The sequence below is a fragment of the Mixophyes fleayi genome, chromosome 4 (assembly GCF_038048845.1).
Source record: "Mixophyes fleayi isolate aMixFle1 chromosome 4, aMixFle1.hap1, whole genome shotgun sequence".
Taxonomy (NCBI): Eukaryota; Metazoa; Chordata; class Amphibia; order Anura; family Limnodynastidae; genus Mixophyes; species Mixophyes fleayi.
In genome coordinates, this window is record NC_134405.1 from 158,649,340 (window position 1) to 158,658,620 (window position 9,281).

Consider the following 9,281-nt stretch of genomic DNA (forward strand, 5'->3'; position numbering starts at 1 on the left):
AGTTCACACATCAATAGTACAGTCCTAATTGCATATGCATATATATCAATTACCCAAAATGTATCCTTGTAGTGTAAATTTCATCTAATACCTTAATTCGCTGACTGCTTTGAGCATGCAAATGAGAGTTTAATCTTGTGAGATCTCATAGAGCCAAAGCTTTCATAGTAAAACATAATTTTATAATTACTTCATTGTGAGGTGGTATAGGCTAAATTGTTCTACATATATATATATATATATATATATATATATATATATATATATATATATACACAAGTTAACCCGTGCATGATACTCATGCATTCTAGTCAAATCAAGCTACTTCAGGTGTTAAAAAGGTTCTTGTCATGCATTTGGGCCATAGCCCAGGCCTCCTCAGGGGAAGAGCGTTACTTCCCAACTTAAGCGCCCTTTTTTAACGTGGTTTTGTCCATATGTCACCACCTCATCATTCTTCTCCATCACCTCATCCTTCATTTACATCGCTACATCTATCCAGATGTCTATCCAGACACAGGGATCTCTCTCAGCGGTCCCAAGTATCACACTCCTCTCACTCTGTCACCCCCGGCAACCACCAATCACTCCCCACTGTCACCCCCGGCAACCACCAACCACTCCCAACTGTCACTTCTCCTTCAAGAAATATATATATATATATTTTAACTCTTTATAAACACTTTTAACAATTAACAAATTAAATTAACAAATTAAAAACATCTTAGTATACCAAATTTCAGCCCTTTCTGAATTTTTTTCCCCACACACACTAAGAATTTAGTAGGTCAGTGTATAACTCCGCCCAGCAGGTGGCGTTGCAGCTTGGTTTTATTTTTTACACACACACACACACACACAGACAGACTAACACACGCCACTAAGCATTTATATTATAGATATATATATATATATATATATATATATATATAATTTATATTTATATATTTATAGTTGAAGTTTAATAATTGAATGAAGGTGGTAATCAATATTTTTTGTACACTAATAGTATTGGTAGTGATGCGATTAGTATACAATCAAATCATTATTTTAGCAAATAGCAACATTCAAATGAGTTTAATCTATTTATTTTAGTTACTATAAAATATAATGTGGTGAAAAATCTTATTAATGTTTCCAACATATTAATGTTCGCAATTGCATGAGAACATTTTCGGTGTTATTTATGTAGCATCCGCACCTTGCGAAGGCTAGCTATATATAATATCGCTTTTTTATACACAAAATAGCCAATCCACAGGGTTCATAAAAACCAGTCTAGAGGGAGGAATCTGAAGAAGGAACAATGACCAGAGGACTCCACTAATGCCACTTCGAGTTCATATATATATATTATATATATATATATATATATATATATATATATATATATATATATACATACACACACACACACTTGTTACATTTGTAAGAGAAGTGTGTTAAAGAAGTTTTCTCTAACACAGCTTCTTATGAATTTCTGGCATAGAAATAGTATGGATTCCTCAGAACAGAATCTTAGGAATATTTTATCTTGTGGCAGGGTGTAGATCTGACACATGTGAGGAAGGGGTTAACCTCTTTAAGAAGTGTGTGTCATGGCACCATTCATTCCTCATACTTGACAGGTTTATATCCTTTATCAGGTTCAGTATAAATTTTACAATCTTGGTGGAAGGACTGTTCTCTGCAAACCTCTCAATTAATAGCTCTGTGATCTGAACCTGACCATTGTAACTCCTGCTTTGCTAACTCCTTATTTGCTGTGATGTTGCTTTGCTGTAACATTAATTTGTTGTGTCACTGTTCCTGTCCAGTGAACTTAGTAAAAGCCATGTAACAGACCTCCTTCCAGAGTTCTGCCAATATACCTACCTTTCCAAAGTTGGAATTAGAAGTAGTCATATAGTCATGTCCTTGGGGTAAATGTATTAAGTTCTAATTTCTGCAACTCACCAATATTCAGCAAGTTTGACAGCTAAATTTAGAAAAGTTACCCCATGAGCTCAAGTACATAACAAGGCCAACATGGAGACTGTCATGCAATAGCTCAAGGAGCTCAAGCAGTCACAATTGAAGTGCATGACCAAACAGACTGGGTGCAATACCAACAGGAGAGGGTTACACATCAGGAGAAGGTATGGAATATTGATGCTGTAACTGTATTGTAATCCTGTCCCCCCAGTGCCAGTCACTGTCTTGATCCCTAATATGAAAGATGGAAAAGATCTTGATGGCGTTCTAACAAAATTTTATAGACTAACTGCGGCCCTGAATTTACCTGAGACTTTTTGGGCAAACCATTGGTCACCCCTGTTAATAAGTGATCACCCCTGTTAATAAGTGGCCTATGTGAATTTGGTAAATGTAGTCAAGGCTGTTATTCTGGAACATCTCTCATTCACCAGAGAAACAGCTCGGGCCTGAATAATGGCTACATGCATATACGCCTAAGTTGCTACAGCTCATTAATTAGCCCAGATAGTGAAAGCCACGCAATAGTTAATTAGTGGACTTTCACGGTCCATGGCTCAATTGGACTGATAACATCTGGCTGCCAGTCATACATCTGGTTGAGAATGCCTTGGGTGCTGAGTAAAAACCCTGTTAGTGTGCCCAACTTAACATTTCCCATGTAGGATCATCATAGCACAGTCAAGAGAAGCTTCAAATTGAGAAATAAATTAAAAGAGATCAATCAGCTGCTGCTATGGCTCTAGATTTACCTAAGAGACCCAATACCCATTTTGGATATCTCCTCTGATTTTCATAGATATGTTGTTTGTGCCCAGTTCCCAAGAATCTCATGCAATTGCCCATCAGTTAATTCTGGATTAAAAATTACCACCTGTCTGACTTATGGAGAAAAGAGACATTATAAAGCCAGCTGCCCACAATTTGACTATTTCTTTGCAAACTTCTAGTCCTATTGTCCCAGGACATATCTGCAGTGGAAAATGAGTTCCCTCCTGTAAAGTGTGATAAGCGATACATTTTGTGGGGTTTTTCGACCATGTCCCTCTAAAGTGGTTAAAATACACGTGTAATGTCAATCTTCAATCTTAACTAAGTGGTACCTCACCAACCAGTCCTTCTCTTTTGATATTTGCCATTGCCCAGGGCACCTAGACCTCAGAGACCTCAGTGTGTAACTTTTTGTCCCATAGAGGGCTTTGATCCCAGGGCTTTCTCCTCAACTGGTTCAAAATTACACTTCATGAGCGAGGTATGTGGTAGAGTGGAAATCTAAGGAAGGGGTTAACTTTTCAGGAAATGTGTGATAGCTCCACCTCTTGCTTACACTGATGATGATGATTATGCCCTTTATAAAGCCTGGCAGGTACAGTGTAAAGTTAGCAGTCCTGGAGGAAGGAATTTTAACTACAAGCCTACTCTGCTATTTTATCTGTCAGGCAGTGCTGTTAGCTGAATCTGACTATTCCAACTCCTGCTTTGTTGCAACATTAATATCCTGCAACTGTAATCTGCTGTGTTGCTGTTCCTGCACTGTGGACCTATTAATAATAGTCACATTGGAAATAGACCCCTGTACCTGTTGTCCTTTAAAAGAGGTCAATATGAAAGACATGATAGCAGCAGAAAAGCTGTAAATTATGTAGCACAACATTACACAAAAGGCCAACATTATGTTACATAGAGCTGTAAATTAAGTAAAGGAAGCAAAGACATTCCATATTTCTAAAAACTAGAAATAAGAGGTAAATTGGGCACTACTACCTAGAGCTTACCAGGGGCGGGCTGGGCTGAGGGGCAGGGGCAGTGGCGGATCCAGGGCGGGGCGATCGGGGCAATCGCCTTACCCCCACCTAGCGGGGGCTTGCTGCCGACGGCTGCACACTATGTGCAGATCCGTTCGGCAGTGACAGGCAGGGACAGTGTGCTACCCGGCTGCTCTGATTGTGTTTAAAACACAATCAGAGCAGCCGGGCAGCACATTGTCCCCCGCCTGTTACTGCCGAGCAGACCAGCACATAGTGGGCAGCCGCCGGCAGCCTCAGAGGTCAGAAAGGGGCGGGGCCTAAATCGCCCCCCCCCCCCCTCCTAAATCACCCGGGGTACAACCATTTTCTAGATCCGCCCCTGGGCAGGGGGCATCGGCCGCCGGGGTCGCTCAGAATCACAGCTGTTAGGGCCGCCCCCGGAAGCAATATCGACGATTTTTACCGGCGGCCGCATCACATGACACGCGTTGAGGCCGCATCCCGTGTCATGGAATGCTGCCGCCTGTGCGCCTGGAGCTTACAATTTAGTCAAAAAGAAAATACTGTCACCTACCAGAACATTTGTGCTTAAAAATAGAGGTATTTTGATTCACATGGTTATAAAAATGTATTTCTCATGCTTAAAAACTTTCCTATCTCTGTTTAATGATGTGTCCTGTCATTATTAGTGAGCCTAATTTGCACCTAAAAAAATATCACATTTGCACAATTTTTTTCATGTAATACGGAACCCTATACTCACAGCCTGTTTACTGGTAGAATTCAAAACTGACACAAGATAATGATAAATTGTTATATAAAATGTTGGGATCCATGGTACACCTAACACATCACCATAATTGCAGGCACTGAATAAACAAGCTTAATATCCTACATGCAAGTGTTTCCATCCTCCTGCCCCTGGCTCACCATTTAATGCTGTCATTAATTCCTAATTAGATCTGTCTCTATATTGTGTGTTTTATGTATTCTACATTGCACTTGAAAACTTTAGTCGGGTGCTAATTAACTTACCAGTACGTTTTTGGAAAGTATGGGAGGAAATCCACGCAAACACAGGGAGAACATACAAACTCCACACAGATAGGACTATGGTCAGGGCCGACGAAAGAGAGGGGGGTACTAATTACCTGGGCCTGGGCATGCCAGGGGGCCCGACCAGGGCCCTCACTGCCGACTATTGGTTTTTTTAAAAACTTTTATTGTTTTTTAGTTTTTATTTTCCTGTGCGGCGAGGGTGAAGTATGGTGACTCCGTCCCCTTTGTTGGTGGGGGAGCAGGCTACTGCACTGAATGCCATTCATTGAGAAGCCGCGCAGAGAGGTACAAGCAAGAAGACAGAAGAGAGAAGAGAAGAGAAGAGATGAAATGAAATGAAAGAAGCCAATACAAAGATAAGTAAAGGAACGGAGGCAAGGGGAGGAAAACAAAAGCACAGATGAAGGAGAGGGGGAGGGGGGAGCAGCATGGCACAGTGATAAAGGAGAGGGGCAGCAGCATGGTACAGTGATGAATTAGAGAGGGGGGGGGGCGTGATGGCATAGTGTGATGAATGATAGGAGCAGCATGGCAAAGTGATAGACGGGGGTCAGGATGGCACAGTGATAGAGGAGAGGGGGAGCAGTATGGCACAGTGATGAAGGATAGGGGGGACAGCATGGCACAGTGATGAAGGAGAGGGGCAGGATGGCACAGTGTAATGAAGGGGGGGCAGCATGGCACAGAGTGATGAAGGAGGGAACAACATGGCACAGTGTGATCATAAGGGGGCACAGCATGGTAATGATGAAGGGCACAGTAATATGTGTGTGATGGCACAGGGGGCTTGTTGTAATGTGTGTGTGATGGCACAGGGGGGCTTGTGGTAATGTGATGAAGAAGAGGGGGGGCAGGATGGCATAGTGTGATGAAGGAGGGACAGCATGGCACAGTGATGAAGGGGAGGGGAGGGGGACAGCATGGCACAGTGATGAAGGAGAGGTGGGGCAGGATGGCACAGTGTGATGAAGGGGGGTGAACAGTATGGCACAGTGATGAAGGAGAGTGGGGAGGCAGCATGGCACAGTGATGAAGGAGAGGATGGCAGGATGGCACAGTGATGAAGGGGAGAGCAGCATGGTACAGTGATTAAGGAGAGGGGGGCAGGATGGCACAGTGTGACGAAGGGGGGAGCAGTATGACACAGTGTGATAAAGAAGGGGGGACCAGCATTGCACAGTTTGATGAAGGGGAGGGGAATCAGCATGCCACAGAGTGATGAAGGGGGGAGCAGTATGTCACAATGTGATGAAGGGGGGCAAGGTGAAGGGGGGGAAAGCAGCATGGAGGGTGCAGTGTAATCATAAGGGGGCACAACGTGGTGATGGTGAAGGGTGCACAGTAATATGTGTGTGTGATCGCACAGGGGGCTTGTAGTAATGTGTGTGTGCTGGCACAGGGGGCTTGTGGTAATGTGTGTGTGTGATGGCACGTGTGGCTTGAGGCAATGTGCTGTGAGGTAGATTTTGGCTACATAATGGGTGCAATTTTGTTTGTGGGGTGATGGTGGGGTAATTTAATAGTGGGTACTTAATTTAGGATGGGGTGTTTTGGGGGCTATTGAATGGGGGGTGAGTTTGGGGAAAGTGAGGTCTCTTTATTAAATGTGCCTACAAATTATTTAATGGCAGTGATGGTTGCAGGAAATAGGTATATTTATGAAATGTAAATACTATTAATTTATTGCTGGGACTGTTTGGAGGGAGGGAAATAGGTTTATTTATTAAATGGGAATACTATCATTTTAAAGTTGGGGCTGGAGGAAGGCCTTATTATTATTTGTGGGTACTATTCATTTAACGCCGGGGCTGGTGGAATTTTCTAAATGGACCCTTTTTTTTCCAAATAGTTTCCCCAGCATTCCAGGATCCAGACAAGCCGCAACTAAAGAAACCTGCAGCCACAGGTGGTGAAAGTGACAAGAACAGGTAGGAGAGAGCAGGAAAGTCTGTGAAATGTTGTGATTCTAGTGGGACAATCCCAATTTTTGGTGAGTGTTCTGCCCAATGTAAGGGGCAGGCCAAGACTGTGAACTCTTTATGTACACACTGCATTCTTTATGTACTACACTATGGTGCTAGATGTCCTGAAAGTCAGGAGTGCTGGGACATATGTCACGCTCCGGTGAGAGGGCACTGCACACTGGTGCCCATGGTGTACACAACAATGCAGGTTTTTTTTCTGTAGTAGGGTGGCCTAGCGCTTTTCACCGGCTAACCACGCCCCAATGATGCATAGCTACGCCCCAATTTTATGAACACAGCCACTCCCACTTTTGCAATGCTCAACTATAAGGGGGGCCCCATGAAGTTGTTGTACCAGGCCCTGAATTCCTCTTAGCAGCCCTGACTGACTATGGTGGGAATCTAACTCATGACCCCAGCACTTTGAGGCAGCAATGCTAACCCCTGTATCATTTTGCTGTTGTATATTACATTATATGCAGAGCTCATCTACTTCTTACACTTTTTTTTCCATCCCAGATGTTTCATTGTAACACTTTTACCCATAGCATCCTAGTTATTTTTATTGCGTGGTTGTACTCTGAAGGTGGTTTTTGTTTGGTGAAATATATGCATTCTATTAGGCACTGAAACAAATACACAAGCAAACAAACATTGAAATAGAATTGGATCTTTTTGAACCAGGTACAGATAAAACCATACTGTATGCTAGATGTATATATAGAATGTATTGGGTTAATATTAACTCTTAATATGATTAAATAGGTGATTTTGGCTGCCAGCATAATGGTATCAGCTCCTAAAATACTACCAGCAAATTACATCATCTTGTACAACATGGTATTTCAATTCCTTAAGGAATCTATGAGCATGAATTTTGACCTGACAGGAGAGCCCTCCCCCCTAGATACTATGCACAAGGTATGATCTGGTGCGTCTCAAGTAACGTATAACTATTTCAATATGCTTGTCACAAAATTACTTAATCAGCAAAAATCAGATTTTCTGACATAAATTAAAGGTGATTAAGAGTTATATTTTCTTTCTACCAAATGAGCCAGTTTACATAACACATTCATTTTTAAAATAACTATTTATTTTGGCTCTTGCCATACTTTCATACAATTCATAGGATAGCACATCTGCCCAAATATTCATAGTATTGATGAGCTTTCTTTTTCTTGTAAGGCACAAGTCCAAACCTGAAGATATATATGATGGTTTAGAAAGAAATATGAAAAACTGATAAGATCTGTGGTGGGATCATTTATTTCTTTTAGAATTCATGAAGCATGTTTTGATTTGTTTGCTTTTCAGACTAACACAAAAACATGTAATTACTTTGATGATATATGAGGGGGGGAAAACAAGCAGAGGGTTCTTTATGTTTAAAAAAAAAAGCATATGGAGGTAATTGAAACCAGAATAAATATGATTTCTTTATACTTCAAAGCATAAGTTGGCAACATATGTCTCTAAATGTGGTGGAACTACAAGGCCCAGCCTTTGTAACTGTGGCGAAACAACAAGTCTAGCATGTCCGTCCAGACCAAGCATGTTGACTTCTGCTTGGTACACACTACAGATACGATGTAGTTAACAATTTTACGAACGACTGAAGAAAAAAAATTCCTGATCAGCATGCCAAACTGTGCTCTTCATCTGTCATAACCATCTGAAAAGATTGTGGGCTAGATTTACTAAGCTGCGGGTTTGAAAAAGTGGGGATGTTGCCTATAGCAACCAATAAGATTCTAGCTTTCATTTATTTAGTGCCTTCTACAAAATGATAGCTAGAATCTGATTGGTTGCTATAGGCAACATCCCCACTTTTTCAAACCCGCAGCTTAGTAAATCTAGCCCTGTGACTCTGCACACTCTATAGAGATCTATGGACACTGCTGGTCATGAGTGCATACACACCGCAGAATTGGAATGACATTGTTCCATCGTTCAAAGAGATTTTTTTGTCTGGTTTAAGAACCCAATCAAACAATGCGATGTGCTCTGCAACAATAATCATTCATTGTTGGAGAGTACCGACTAATGCGATATTGGGCCGAACAGTCATTTATCTTGGGAAAGGCCTGATAATCAGCTGAAAAATCTGTTGTGTGTACCCAGCCTTATAGTTTCACATGGCTGAAGAGACACGGGTTGCCTAAATATGCTATAAAGCATTGACATAAATAAAAACTGTCTCATCCTCAGTACAACATTTGCTACTGGCCTACCCTGTATTTCTATGTTTGAGAAGAACAAAGCTGTACATATTGGTGTAAATTGTGAGATAGCGGCACATGTTTTTGTAGCTCCAGTGGGTGTTAGGCATGGTAGCAGTTCAAAGTTACACAAAACTATAAAATATGTGATTTTCTATCTAAATACATTAACTAATAATTATACAATTATTTGTTTTAAAAATAAGCTGCATACTGCTCAGCTAAATTGAGTGTAGCTCCAAAGTGGTAAAGGAGCATTATCATTGAAAATTGCTAATTTGTCAACTGGTAATGTTTGGTGCTGCCACACAGGG